This window comes from Cyphomyrmex costatus, unplaced genomic scaffold (assembly GCF_001594065.2).
Source record: "Cyphomyrmex costatus isolate MS0001 unplaced genomic scaffold, Ccosl1.0 scaffold4, whole genome shotgun sequence".
In the NCBI taxonomy this organism is placed as follows: Eukaryota; Metazoa; Arthropoda; class Insecta; order Hymenoptera; family Formicidae; genus Cyphomyrmex; species Cyphomyrmex costatus.
The window spans coordinates 1350651-1366387 of record NW_017278207.1 but is presented as its reverse complement, the minus strand read 5'-3'; the positions used below and the strand labels follow the sequence as shown (position 1 = coordinate 1366387).

At 38.2% G+C, this 15737-nt stretch overlaps 1 long non-coding RNA gene across 1 annotated transcript; it reads right to left on the bottom strand.

Moving 5' to 3' along the window:
- Window positions 1–199: 199 nt before the first annotated feature.
- Window positions 200–12929, bottom strand: LOC108777027 (uncharacterized). The gene is made up of 3 exons (XR_001940810.1): window positions 12589–12929; window positions 5777–5867; window positions 200–1573 (listed from the first exon to the last, which is right to left on the bottom strand). It is a non-coding gene; the product is annotated as an uncharacterized LOC108777027 (long non-coding RNA).
- Between the last annotated feature and the right edge of the window lie 2808 nt (window positions 12930–15737).

Genomic DNA, 15737 nt, shown 5'->3' with positions numbered 1-15737 from the left:
TTAACACGCATGTCTTAATCCCGTATCAACTTGTATAATAACGGGAAATTAGTTTTTATAATATTATACATATATTAATTTTATTACAATTCCGCACTGTAACGATTAAAGGTGCGCACTCGCGCCGACACGCTGGATCTTCAGGGCAACGCGGCGTGAAGCCATTTCTTCCGTTTAAAGCCGAACGTACGTTCCTCGAATAATCGCACAGTCACTTCGTCGGCGAGGAGTCTGCCTGCGTCAATCCCGGGAACAAATCCGGGAAGCGAAGTGTAATTGATGCCGGAGGGACCGAACAGGTACTCTACTTGCCGAGTCACTCCCTATTGTGAAGACTGTGCATGCTGGTTTGTAGTACTGCAAAGTTTGTACACTGACTCGTGATATCATGTAGTCTATACAGACTTAATATCGCCACGCTGTTGCATCGTGAAACCAAGGTTAAAAGCCATTGAGTTGTCGAGGAGTAATCCGTCGAAAATTTCGCGTATGCTTCATGAAGGCTATAACGCGTTGTAGTATCCTGCGGATTACGTACCTTGGTCCATATTGCGAGAACGGAGTCGAGAGCTATCGTTGCTGGCGAGTAACGTAATCTATCTACGATCTCCGTTGTGTTGACACTCGTCGTTGTATTAACTTAGCGCAAATCCTCTACTGCCAGTACTAATTGGTTAATTCCTCCGGGGATTACGTACATCCTCTCTCAGATCGTCACGGAGACGACGATGGACTGCCGGTTCGTTTCGTGAGCCTATCCTCGGTCCACGTGGTCGTAGTGAATCGTTTAAATGGAGTTACAGTATCCGGCAGCACCGGTCGCTGCATCGTCCTAGCGGCCAGCGGAATTTGCATCGGGCACTCATTTCTCACGCAGTATTCCTCGCACGTAATTTGCGTCCCCATTATTCAGCGTTTATCAGCGTGCTCAGGCGACCACCTCTCTTACTTTTAAGCGCCCGTTCTTGTGTTTTTCTTTTACTTCTCCCTCTTTCTCTTACTCGTTCGTTCTATTCTTCTTTCTTTTTTAAATTTGTTTTGCACGTCCACGAGGTACACGCGAGGGAATTTATCTCGTCGCTCGGGTGGATTTTCTGCAATCTTTCGGCCGGCTGTGGCAGTCATCGGTTGAATACCGCGCACCGTTATGAATGTAGAGATTTTCGCCCCTAGGAAATCGCCAGCGATTATTCACGAGGGACTTAAAGTTGCAGCTTGAACTTCTAGCTTCTATCACAGTATCTAGTCTCTTTCCTATCCGGTGGGACGCGTCCGTGTAGTCGCGGAAAAGTTGTTCTCGCGAGAACGATGAGCAGTTGCGATACGTAATGTCTCGCAGTGTGTGAAGCGATTATCTATATATGATGATGCGTAATGCCTCTGTTACTTGAAGATTCGTTGGTCCTTGAAAAATGCTTCGGAGTTTGAAGGAAAGGCTCGAAACGGTTGCGGAGATCGAAGTATGTAATTTCAATGATTAGTCGACTTCTTAAATTTTGTAGCGTTTTTCTTCTATGAATTCTGCACATTCTTTGACCTGATTATTGAAGATGATTATTTCTGTTCCTATTATCTGAAAAAAAATATATATATTAGAAATTATATATATATATAATAATAATTATATAATTATAAAATAATATAGTCATATAATTTATATTTATAATTACAATCATATAATTAATATTTTTGAACACTATAGTGAATAGTGAAATCTATTTTGTCTAAGCATTGCAATGTATTGATATTGTAAGAACTATTGCGAAGAAAGGTTTTATTTGGTGAGATTTTGGTCGCAAAAGAAATCATGAAGGATACTTGAAGGAAGTTTTGCAGGATATTGTACGTGATTTAAAATCTCGACAGCTTCGCTTAGAGGATTGCTTCTTGTATCGTAGAACGCGGACTATCCGATACGCGTGTTCGAGTAAATGCGCGGAATGGTAAAACATTTCGCTCTTATGTGTAGGAGGAAACGAGTATCCGCTTTGAAAGACACTTTTTTTCGTGATGTTGCTCTCTCAGAGTTTCCTCTGTTTCTCTCTCATTCTTGCCCGCTCTTCTTACGACATTCAAAGTCTAGAGAATGGCATCAAAGAGGATGATGTAATAAAGCAAGTGTATCCTCGATCCTGTTGTTGCCTTGTTCTGAAAATAGACACAAAGAGAAAGCAAGAAGGAGAGAAAAGTATGAAGAAAAAATAGAAGTTTATCATATTTTAAGAAAAATTGACTTAAATATGTAGAAAATTATACCGGCGGAAAGAATAAAATTCAATAGTTTCATAAACGAGAAGAATTAATTAAAATTAATAAATTAAAAGCTATAACGAGGTATTAAAATATAAAATGTGTATTTTATAACGACAGATGTAAAAGTATTATTTTAAATGTATTGTGAATTGAAAAAGATATGCGCCTTGAATAGTCAGAAGATTCTAGATTTGGGTGAAGCAATATTTTTTCTAATAAGTTTTTTATAGTGTTTCTAGATACTAGTATAGACATCATTAGCAAATATCATATTATTTTAGCTTCAGTTTTGTGATTGCGTTTTAAGTCCGACAGTAATCGGTTTGCAGTTTTTTTTTATAACTAACAGATTTAAAATTTATGCAGAAACATCAGGCATCAATATCTAGCTTTGTATTTTCTTACTTCTTTGATCTTTTTTTCATTAAGTTAGCTTCTTTTCTTTCCATTGTTGTACAAATAACGATCTTCTCGTGTTTGCATTAGAAACTTGTAATTATCTTTGGGCTACCTCACGCGATAATTAGAAAAAGAGCGAAAAAACTTTACACTTCGTCATACGTCTGCGGACTTTCTTAACGAAGTTGATCCTTTTAATTAACGTTGAAAGAAAATGATAAAAAGGTAAATGACAAAGACGAAACTTTTCTCTTTCGTTCATAATATATCATTCTGAAAAAGGTAATATTACACGAAAACGTATATAAATATACGAAGATCGCGAAATCAGAGTAGTCAAAACAGTGTTTTTTCAGACACACTGACGTGTGACTTGAGCAGATATTCGATTTGAACACATTCCAAATAACAGATGATTCATGACTTATGTCTAACACGAAAATTAACGTTGTATTTGTCGGCGAAAATTACTTACGAAACGAATTATCTATATAATTTTATATCTATATAAAGAAAATTTATTTCTGCAGTTTTTATTTAAAATTTCTCGAAAATGATTGAGATTCTTATCGTATTTGTATTTTTATAACAATTTGAAACATCGATAATTTAATTTTAATGTAAATTTATCTTACGAAATGTTTTAGTATCAAACATTTCAGCGAATTAAAGAAAGAATATTTGATAATTTTATATACTACTATTATCTAACTAAATTTATTCAAAATTAATTTTATTGTCCGTCGCAAATAGACCAGTTCTGTTTAATTAAACTAGTTTTACTTGTACGGATGATTAATGAATTTCTTGGGGCGCAGCGTCAGATGATAGAACTATTTATAAACAAATACGTCGTATGCAAAGCGCCGACGTAGATTTTGCAAAATAAAATGCTTATGTGTGAAACGTTCTGTTGACGTATGTTGTTTGCGGGTTCACAATTTAACAAGATAGGACGCGAGAGGTCTTTGATGTGAAACGACGACGTAAGAGAGACCCCAGAAGTTACGTGCAACAATTACGCTCTTTTAAGCATGACGACGCGACAGAATGGCGGGGGGCGATGTATCTCCTTTGTAACATGAACTTTAACAGTACAAAAGTTTTCGCACTGCCGGGCAAAAACTTAGGGCTCGTTAAGAGGCGCACATTTGCATGACATTTATCACAACTTCTGCGAGGACCTTTAAGATACGTGCCAAGCGCGACCGGATAAAGCCGGAAGGATTAATGAGGACGTCTTTCTCCTATCCTCTCTGTTGCCACGTTTGCACTTTGCACGGTGTTAAGACGAAATATATATTCGTCCTAAGTACTTTAACGTCATCTTTTCGGCAATGCTATTCTTTTAATGTTTTTGCCGAAGAATAGATGTGTTATCAAATATACGTAATATACATAATCTTAATTGTGCGACTATGTATTTTTTAATCTATCGTTTGGAAAAAGGAATTGAATGTTGAAGTTTAATGAAAAAAGGCTGCGACAATTCATAATGTTTTAATAAAATATTTCTGATATTTGACAATTTATTTAAATATATGAAATATTAGTGAAAACAGAGCTATATAAGCTTTTACATATGAATGTAATATTTATATAATTATTTTATTGTTCGAATAAATTTTTCGCACCTCTCTACTCGCGATTAGAATAGATCCTGATCTCACTCATGAAGTGCTTTTTTCAGAGAGAGAAGTGCTATATTTTACCTATCGACCACCTGGCGGCCGTGTAATTTTAACGATTTCCGGTCCGTTCGACGGATACGCGTTTAGCTGCTACGCGTTTCGCACATATCGGTATACCGATATAATCCTCGATATAAACCACACATGGATTTCGATACGCAATCTGTTAATACCAAATAATCGCAATCGCGAATTTCAATACATAGCTAGATAGTTAAATTATAACATGCGGGATATTACATTGAAAAAAAGTCTAGTAGCTTTCAATTATTGAGTAAAATAACATTTTATTCAAATGATTAGTTAATATAACTGAAAATAATTTGATTTTTTAAATATTAATGAATACTACAAAATATAATAATATAATAATATAATTAACATATAATAATATAATAAATATAATAATATAATTAACGTCTGGTAATAACTACTAAATACATATTTAGAAAGATATTATTTTGAATATATTAATTGAACATTGAGAAATTATTTTGGTTATATTAATTGAACATTTGATTGAAATTTATTTCACTCAACATTTGATAGCTATTATCAGTACTGTACGCTGCTGTACTATAATTTAAATTAATAAGTCTTGAATTGTGATGTTATGTTATATGTTTTAATTTTAAATATGGTTAAGTACTGAAAAATATTTTCTTTTTAAAATATATAAAGAAAGTTGTTTACTTTTTATTTATTTCTTTGAATACAAAACTTTCTAAATTAAGAAAATTCATTGAAATTTGAAAGGAGGGTAGAAATTTTCGAGGATTTTCCGATCACTCGGGGATCATTTTATTTCAATGTACCAATTTTTCCTTTAGCCTGACTTTATTATAGTGATTATTTTCGGTTTCTATACGAAGAAAAATCACAAGAAAACATACAAATAAAAAAAAAACGATCCTCGAGTGATCGGAAAACCCTCGAAAATTGCTACCCTCCTTTCAAATAAACTTTTCATGTATTTTGAAACTTTTTTAGTGCATTACCTGATGCAGGATTTAAAATTTTTTGTATCCACTCACGCTATATGATGATATTGCGTACAAAGCAGGTCCGCCCTCCTCTCACAAGCATATCTGCGTGGCGTGAAACGTAAACGATGTAGCGACCGTGACGCCTCGTGCAAAAATCGAATTTGCACCGTGAAGTGCAAGATCGGGATGTTATCGGCCAGCCGGCGTGTGCACAATTTTAACGATTTCCGGGCCGGTTACTTTCGGTGTAACGCGGCGTTTCGCTCGAAGGTCGACGCGAGACAGACCTCCCGCAATTCGAAATCTCGATTCGAATGATCGGCTGCGTTGGAATGGAATCGATGACGGGGCGTGTTATTATTAAGCGAAGCGATGACGGGTTGCTGTTCACGGAATGATTTGTGCTATCGACGTCTTTTCATATTAAAGGGAAATCTCCTCACTTACATTTACATCGCTGTATTGTTTGAAATGGAGCTGAAACTTCCGTTTTGTTTGTCCTCCGTAATGGGCATACGTAACTATGCACTGCTACTTCCTGGAAGAAAATTAAGACATCAGAATTTGTCGATATATATTTATGCTAAATTTGTTCATTAATTTTTTAACATCGAAAACAATTGGTTTAACATTTATTAAAATTGGAAATAGTTAACGAAATAGCTAGCTGTTTTAATGAAGAATTCACATATACAATGTAACTTTCGATATTTGATTATAAAATTTTACTGTCTTCGTGAATATCAATTATTCAAATTATCTCTACATTTTCTGAAAATCTGAAATTAATATTTTATTTGTTATTCAATAACAATTTTATTTTAACTGAAATGTGATTTAAAGATTAATTATATGAAGGTATAATAGATTATCATATTTACAACACTGAAAGAGATATACGATTATTTTTGGTAAACTTATCAAACTTTATTCTGACACTAATAAGTTTAGCTTAAGCAAAGATCCAGTCTATATCTGTTAAAGGGCATACCGTTTAAGGAGATAGCGATTAACCCGGGAAACACTGTGTAGAACATGTCAATGGTGTTCATGACATACAGCCGGGGTAACGACGGGCCCATGGATTACATGCGCGACACGTGTCGCCGACGCATTTACCGGCGTGACGTTAACACGTGCATCGTCGCGGCTTCTCGTTGCGGCGCGTCTCGCAGTGCGTAAGTGCCGCGCGGAAACGCGTGTAGCACACTGTGGTTTCGAATGCACGTTGCGAATGATTTACGCGCAGTCGCCGCTAGCATGCACCGGATGCGAGTTGCTCGCACAGATGCGACGCGAAGATTTAATTTTGCGAACGCGATCGTTAACTGGATCGTTTCCCGGTGTTCGATTCAACAGTTTTTTAATTATTGCTCGTCAAGTTTCGTTGGTATTTTTTTTTCTTTCTTTTCACTGTAAAATTCTGCTCGAGGGCAAACGTCCGAGACCCCGATATATCCGTCATCGATGGAAAACATGTCGGACGTAACGAAGAGGATGGTTCCGACGTGGGTGCCGCGCGCCATTCTCGGGCTTTTCATTCGGAACGAGTCGTGTCCAATTAAGCGAGATGCTTCGTATGCGCTTCGTTTATTCATAATGCGACATGTTTCGTCGATATTTCGCTTCTGGCTAAAAATGGAAATATATCAAGTTTTAGATGAGGACCCATGTTTGTTGCCAATAACATCTTGCCTTTAATCCAGCACAGGAGAAATGCTAATAATTATATTTAAAATCTATAATAATTTACGTAATGAACGACATAAAGAAAAGAGCTAATATAGCGTACATACATAAATAATATGAAGAAAACATTTAAATTTGCAATTATTTAAAAAAAATGTATTTAATGTTTTTTTTTTTTTTTAATGAAAAAATGTATTTTAAAATTGTCTTCTGATTGTGATTCATTGATGACGCTTATGTTATTATTTAGGACTTAACTTTTTTCTAAGAAAATATTTTTTTAGCTAGTCTTTCTATCGGAATTAATGCATAATTCTGCAACAAGTTACTCGTATATAAATTATGCAGATACTATCTCGCTTCTCACCGCAGAATATTAAACGAATGAATATAAAACGCGCGCAATAAAAGAAGTCACATGGGACACGGTCAGGTTATCCTCTTTAGGTAGGAATGTCTAATAATAGTAATAAAATGAAGTGGAGATGTACTTAGATGCCTCACGAGGAATGCTAACGAGATGGTCTCCATTTGCAATTCTCGTATACTTTAGGAAACGCCGGGAATACAATACAAGCCAAATATTCCACCGCGCGCGCACAGAAGTCACTCCGCTGAAGCAATCCGGATTCGCGACGAGGCCACGGAGGCGGCTAATTGAATTCAATCGAAAATGCTTGCCTAATTGCAGCGTCAAGCTTTCGTAAGCCTCGTCTTCGGAAGTTCGCTGTTCCTTCCTCTCGTGACCCACCCTTCCTTTCTCGCGGCGCTCGGCCTCCCTCGATTTGCCTTCCATCTTGGAAGTGGGACTGAACTTTCAAGTTTATAGAACTGAATCTTAAGCGGCCGACCCTCCAATTTAAACTTGGGTTGCGATGCTATCGTTTTGCCCTTGAAAGCGGGTTACCTTGGTTGGCGCGAGGACACAGCCGTGGATCCCTCCTGGATCGTACGTCTTCGCGACGGCTCATGAATCATTTCGTTGTGACGACCGCATGCGACATGCTCTCTCGGAAGTACACTGAAGCCCTTTTACGTATTTATGGTGGTATCACAGATTTGACATCATTTAGGACTCATTGTGAAATATATATTTAACAGATTTTTTTTTTAACGATCTTAAGAGTTGACTTTCTTTTAATACGAAAATCGTTCATTACTTATCATTTGCCATTGTCAACGTTGAGTCCTTTGTCCTAGATACAATACCTGTCAAACTTATTTTCTTGTCCATTTATATTTCTTTGTCATTTCGAAGTATGAGATATCTTTCGTAATTTATCTTCCTTGGAAGTATTTGATATTCATACAGTTTTTAATCATTTGTCTCTTACGACAAGTAGTAAATATTGATACGGTAACAAATATTTCACACAACACAGTTTCACACAACCGATTTCTCATCGAAAAGTAATCACTCAAACTCTTATATTTTCTTCTGCTAAAAAATCATTTATAAAAAAATCCAGGTCAATCACATTTCTATTAAGCTTAATTTATTTTTTAGTAACTTCTCACAGTCGCGACGTAAGCAAAAGTGCGCAAAAGTAAGCCGCTCGTGAAACGGCCAGCACCAGGCAGCCTTTGCTGCTCTACGCGACTTGCCTCGACTGATTTTTCGAGTACGTCCGACCTGTCAACGGTCTGATGGAACGGGGAAAGACTCCAAGAAAAACGCACGATTGCCGAGTTAGAAATGAATCATCGGTCGACTCGTAAGGCTACCGTTGACGATTAATTCTTTCGCTCGTTATTACGGTCGACGGCCGACAGATTGGTTGATGCGAAGGAAAAAAGCTTTTACGCGGCATTTTTGTGTTCGGGTCGAACGATCGTTTCGGACCGGATCGCAGCGATGAAAATTTGATCGTCGGAGAGGAAGAGAGAGACAGAGAGAGAGAGAGAAAGATCGAGGGCTCCCACGTGATACTTTCACGGCAATTTGGAATCTCGTAGGCTCGTTATTCTTTGCGACAGAAATAACTCAGAGCATCCCATATGAACGTATAGTCTGACAGTGCAGTGTGTAAACACCTCGTAGTCAACCCCAGTCGGTCGAGCCACCGGGAACAGATCCTTCAAAAAGTCCAGATCCAAAAGGCAAGAAATGAGTAGTAGATTTAATATTCCGTGTCAAACGTCTCAGTAATTGAGCCGCGAATTGAGAAATTCCGAAAGAAGTAAAATATAAATTTCAGTGACACAATAGCTTTAATTTAAGCCATTATTCTCAGCCGATTTTGTAATTCAGGCATTGCGAATCTATCTTCAAGTATCAATGTAGAAAAAAAAAGTCTGCTTTAAATTTATTTAAAAGTTTATTACGAAAGTTAAAACTTGAGAAATATACCTGTACGATGTACAGTATTGTTATATTATATAATATTATATCGTAGTTGTTGAAGTTTTATGGAGCAGAGATTTTCTTCGGCGATTTAAAACTTTTCAGGTTTAGTGTACCTTTCGAAAGAGTTCTATTCACGATCGTTCGACTAAGTTTTCAAGGAAGCTCGCGTTTTTATGCTGCACGCGCAGCACGCGCTGCTTTCACGTGTCGCAAAATAAATTTCCTTGTCGTATTCCCGCGTTTACTGTCGCGTTTACCGTTTGCGGTCGCGCACAGCAGCTTCAGAAACGGTTTACGAAGTGCGGATTTACGAATGCCGGTTCTTACGAATCCTCTGTGACGCTCGGACGACGATCATAAGGAGATTTTATCGTTACGACATTGTATCTCTATCGTGCATAACATGAAATGTTGTATCTTAGCGTGTCGTCGTTTATTTCTTCGTCCGAGAAATCTCGAGCGCGACTACTTAAATGTCTACATCGGTTGTCTGACTCATAATGGCAACAACTTCTCGTACGCAGAAAAATAATTCTCCTTTCAGATCTTCAAGTCGTTCCGAAACTTCTTTATCGGTATCTGTATATTAGAGTGATTCAGAATTATTTTTATATTTCAAAGTGTTTTCTTCCTATATTTTTAGTCACGATACAATTTCAAATTCAATTTCTTAATCTTGTTAAGATAAAAATTAATTTGAATTTAATTTTCATTATTGCATAAAAATATTACAAATAAAAAGTTTCTATGTAGATATAAAAACAATTTTCAAATTGTTTATTATCTTTGAAGATGTAAATATCAACGAAAAGGTGTACCGGAAAGTCGTTGCGAAGATTCGCTGTATTGCGTCTCAGAATATCGTCTACATTTCTATCACATAGGTAGGCTAAATCGTTCTGTAATTTTCGTTCTGCAATCAAAGACTGACGGTAAGAAAAATGAAAGGATTAAGTGAAGCACGAAACGAACGTCGGCCACATTACGGCGAAACTCGATTTTGTGACGAGAGGAAAAAAGGATTCTAATTGTACTCAACTCAGTCGCTGTGGCGTACAGCGCAATAAAAGGGTCGGGCAATAAAAGGCAGCGAACGGCGAAGAGAAGGTATTTTTACGGGAGACGTGCTGTTACTGTCCCGGTTTTCTCGACCGAATGTCTCAATGTCCACCTCCACGCAGGACGGCAGTTGATAAATGCACGCGCAATTTGACGCGGTTCGCGAGGTCCTTTCCTTTACGGTATCTATCTTTATTCCACGTGTTCGTCTTCACACACAGTTCGCAATATATGGTACACCACTCCTCGCGTTTCCTCCCGCGCATTTAGATTTTACGCTCTGGACTTCTCTTTCGAGAAAAAACAAAAACAACCTCAAGAGAATGAGATCGAATGTTGAGTCGATTGTGAAAATATATAGGAAATAATATGCCGAGGGAGAAAATTTCGATTTTCATAAATTAAAAGCGTGGTAATATAAATTATGAACGTGGTAATATTACGAGATTGTAATATTTGCTTTCATGACGCATTATTTTGCTACGTTATTTCAAGGATTATCGCAAAGGGGGGAAAATTACTCCCCAGCGACAAATTCCCGAATAAACTGCGTTCGCGATAGGCAGATGGTAATCCCGAACAGAACAAAAGAAAAACGCGCGTCCGCACTCCCAACCAAAGCCTCCATTGCGCCGGCAATGTAAACATCTGGATATATATAGCGGCGAGAGAAAACGGCGAAAAGTTTTAGCGAGTGCTTCTGACAATCTTCAAACAGTTGACGGGATGTAGGTGTCAGAAAAAATTGTCTTTTTTTTTTTAAGAAAATAATAAAGTAATCAATTAATTTTATGACTTTTTAATTTTTTTTAAATATTTTGCAAGCACTATATTAAGGTCCTTTTTTGGATTGATACAGTTTTGAATGTGTTATATATAGTTTTAATGAAATTGTAAAATAGTGCTTTTCCGGTTGTAACTTCCTGTCACAGAAAACCGTGAAGTTAGCAGTTAAACAATATCTTCTGGGACACCGTATAACTGGCGCAGACATTTTCAATTTTTCAGAATCAGTCTGTAACGTGATTTCATCTCTTGTTCATGTCGTTATTTTCTCTTTCCCTTTCATTTCTACCGTAGAAATTCTTTATGTCCGCGGGTATCTTCGAGCACGTTTCCGGAACAGAACGAGAGATCGGAAGATCGGTTATTTTTCTTTCTCTTTACGCCGAGATAACCTTGAGTTTTCTCGGTTCCGTCCGCTTTATTGCCTCACCTCGTCCGTCTTCTTCTTATGCCCGTAGCAACGCGGGACGAGTAAAACGCGCCCTTCGATTCTAATAGAACATCGTAAAACCGCGACGACGACGTCGTGAAAACTGCAGAAGACGATGCAGCGGGAAACATTCTTCAGAGCGAGCATTCTTGGTGTGTCCGGGAGGGACCGTCGCTTTTCCAATTTCTTCGAACTTCACATTTCTCGACTTCCACTTTTTCTATGCTGATTTTTTTTGCAAGGAATGTGCCGGACATGTGAGAAATATCCACGCACGGGGAAAAATAAATGACCGGACGCGTCGTTGTGAATAACCCGCTTTTCTTGATTAAAATATTTTAGAATGAAAATCGTGCGCTTTATGGTTTATCTAGTTTTATTAATAAGCTCTTGTTTATTTATCATAGATACATGCTAATTACCGTGATCCCAATATTTCAAAGCATTTATAAGTGCTGTTTGTTGCATTAATCACAGTAAGGCGCATTGAGGTTAGTTTAATCGATATTAATATTAATTTAATAGATTCCTCCTTTTCATTTGCCCTATTTTTAGAAAGGAGTCTTATGCTAAGGATAAAGCGACGAAAGCAGACATCAACAATCTAATATGTGTCATCGCGTTATTAGATTTCAGTAAACAGAGATCACAAAAATCACAAAAATCACAAAAATGCACCGCGATAACTGTAATATTACTTTCTCAGCAACCATCGGGTTAGTAAGGGCACATTTAGACACACTTTTTCAACCAGACGACCGAAACGTCAGCCCATCTGGCTGTCATCATTGGCTTCTTCCTTTTCCGGACGTAAAAGCTTCTCTCCTATCTTCTCTCGTTTCCACCCCTTTTCTCCCTAAGCTTCGCTATGTCACGTCAAATCAAGTTTGACCCCTCGCTTTTCTTTACACCCCGTACGAGAAGACAGGAAGTTTCTTTGGCACGTACCTTTTTCTTCTTCTTCCTCTTCCACTGTCGTGACTTCTTTTTATTCACGTTCCCCGTCGTCGTCGTCGTCGTCGTCGTTGCCGTTGTCTTCGTTATCGTTATCCTCTCCTCCTCTTCCTGTCCTCCTCCTCGTCCTCCTCCTCCTCCTCCTCCTCTTCCTCCTTCTTTTGTTTCTTTCCGCGGCCACGGCCGTGCGGAATTCGAACCAGGGTTCGATTTGGCGGCACCCGGTTGGAGCTGGTCGGCATTACTGCGTTAGAGTAGACCGTTCGCACCCGAAGTCTACCTCCTTCTCAACTCCTCTCCGTCTTTCTCTCTTCCTCCTCAGTCCTCCGCCTCGTTTCCTTCTCCGTTCTCTCTCTCACTCGGTGTTGTCCAAAATTTCCTCCGTGGCGCACTCTCACTCTCTTTCTCACGTTTTTCCCTTCCCCCCTTTATCTCTCATTCTCGCTTTCGTAAACGCTCCGTGACCCGTCTCAATTTTCTCTTTTTCTCTCTCCCGCTATTTTCCGGCGATGCTGCTCTCCCACCTCGAGATCTTTCTCTCTCTCTCTCTCTCTCTCTCTCTTTCTCACTTCTTGGTCTCGTTCCGTCCTCCTTCTTCTTCGCGCCCAGCCGGCTCTCCGTCTTTTTCTCTCTTGTGAACCGCAGGCGCTATCTTACCGATCTAAAATTACCCTAGAAATGCCGTTTTCCTTCTCGTTCTCTCTCTTCTTCCACTACCGTCTTCTCGTACCGCTTTTCCTCCCGCGACTTTCAACGCACATGCCGGTTTCCGTTATGGACGCTTAGCTTGGCCTCTCCGAGTTGAGCGACTCATTTCTGAACAGGATCGGTTACTTAGGTCAGACTTACAGATATTATCGTAGTGTGTTGATCAATTCGGTGACAGGCGGCGAGAGTCAATTGATAATTGGAAAATATATGTAAGAACGAAAATTGAGAAAAATGAAGATAAAGTGGAGCAGGGTGATATTGAGATCAGCGTGCGGTGTTTTCTACTATTTATTTTTAAAGCTTTGTTTTACACTAATGAAGTTGACTGTGCAGTGAAGTAAATAAGAAGTTGGAATAATAAGGTGTAAATAACGAAAGATTTATTAAATATAGACAATTAAATAAGCATACAGAAGTAGTAAATACTAACAAATTCCTCTCTTTGGGATATTGAATGATAATAATTTTTATTGTAATCTTTACCGAAGAACAGCGGGCTAATAATCTTAAATTTAATCTCATTTTAGTTAACATTAATTTTAACTTAATTGTGGGGATTTGATGCAGAAGATTGGATTTTCAAGTTTAAATATATATATTTGTATTGTATGAGAGAGAGAGATTTTTTTTTGTCTCTCCACATTCAAATACGATTGTTTTTACATTATTTAAGGTAACTATTGACAATCAACTTCTGAGTTTATTCAGATATTTCCTGTGCAAAAGATAAAATCACAATGGTCAAGATCAGTCCGTCAGCGAATCGCTTTCTCGTGCGTGCAATTCGCAACAGTAGTCACCCTTTTTTTTAATGGCCTCTGCAATTTTATGCCTTAAAGTGTCGTAAATGTCGCAGCTGACTTATGGTTATAAAAGATGCGGAAAGGTACGCACGCTATGTAAATTCCCGCTGCGCGTTTCATGCACCATAAACTTATGAATGACCGGGGGACAGTTGCGCCCAATTCTCCAAGCGTTTACCTTCGACTCTGTCGCGCATTTATTAACAACGATCCAATCAATCTTTGGTACTGTTCCAAACTCGAATAATGGAAATATTTGTACGTTCCATTTTTAAACTCGCAACGCTGCGGACGGCCCGCGTGTTTACGTTTCCTTTACGTGCATTGCAGTTGCAACGCTCACGCAGCAGCATTTGATACGTATACAAATTGTAAGATTCACAGACAGATAGCATAATAAATCATTATCATTGAAGTCCGAGAGAAACACAAATAATTATGCGTTTTATAAATATTAGTTCGATCGCGTTGCAGTCACTGCTCTGCTGAAGCTCAGTCTTCATTTCATAACAGCGATCAGTTTCACTTCGGTTTCACAAGCGGTCCGAGAGAAAAAAAATCCATCAATCCTCAATCGAAAACGAAAGGCATGCGTGTACAGCCGGATTTCGCTTTATTTGCAGTCTGCATTATTTCCGTGGTCCGCGTCGCGTCGCATAGAGAGGCTCGATTGCAGAGGCGATTTCGCATTCGTGTTCCGCGCTTCGAACTTCTATATCTGGCCCGGGCCAACACTGTTCTGCGTTTGGCCAAATAAAATACCGCACAGGCTTTCCAAAAAGAGGTTCAAGATCGTTCGACCGTTTGGCTAGAGTTCGCGCAGCGATCTCGATTTAGGCGTGTGACATATTCTGCGCGCAGCTTCTGGCTACGCGTATCACGACGCACCTGTCACACCTCCTCTCTCCGTTCTCCTGTTCTGGCCTCCCACTGCAGTTGGAATCCGAGTATCGTATCTGTGGCCGACGAGGATTCACTCCGACTGCGTTTCACGCGCATATCCGCGTGTTACTACGCGGCCTACATCTGCGGTTGAATCCACAGAGACGTCGGCTCGGTGACGAATGGATCCTCGAATGGATATCACACATTCGTGTGGATTTCCGCGCGATCGCTCAAGGAAATTAGCGACCTCTATCCCGTTTTAATGCGATTTGTTTCTTAGTGATGATGCAATTAAAATTTAGAGCAATAAAACGCTTCTTTAAAGGCAATATTTATTGCATATGTATGTGTATGTGACAACCGTATGTGATAATTATAATAATTCTTTTAAAGAAGTGAAAATATTTTCTGATAGAAATATTACTTATTTTGAGTTAAGTAAAAAACCGCAATTTTTGAACGTTAAAGATATTATAACTGTAAATAATAAATTTAATAATTATTGATATTTTAATTATAAGGTGACGGGGAATTATATAAAAGAGACCCGATTATAATTTTTATTGAAGTTAAATATATAATTTAAGATGTCTGTAGCATTATTATTAAATCGATGATTAATTTATAATTGTGATATTATTATTTCAGTTTATAATTGCGTTCTAAAAGTCCGACAGTAAGCGGCGTCAGTTTGTATAAATAGAATATATATTTAAAATTGACATACAAAAATTAGATACTATA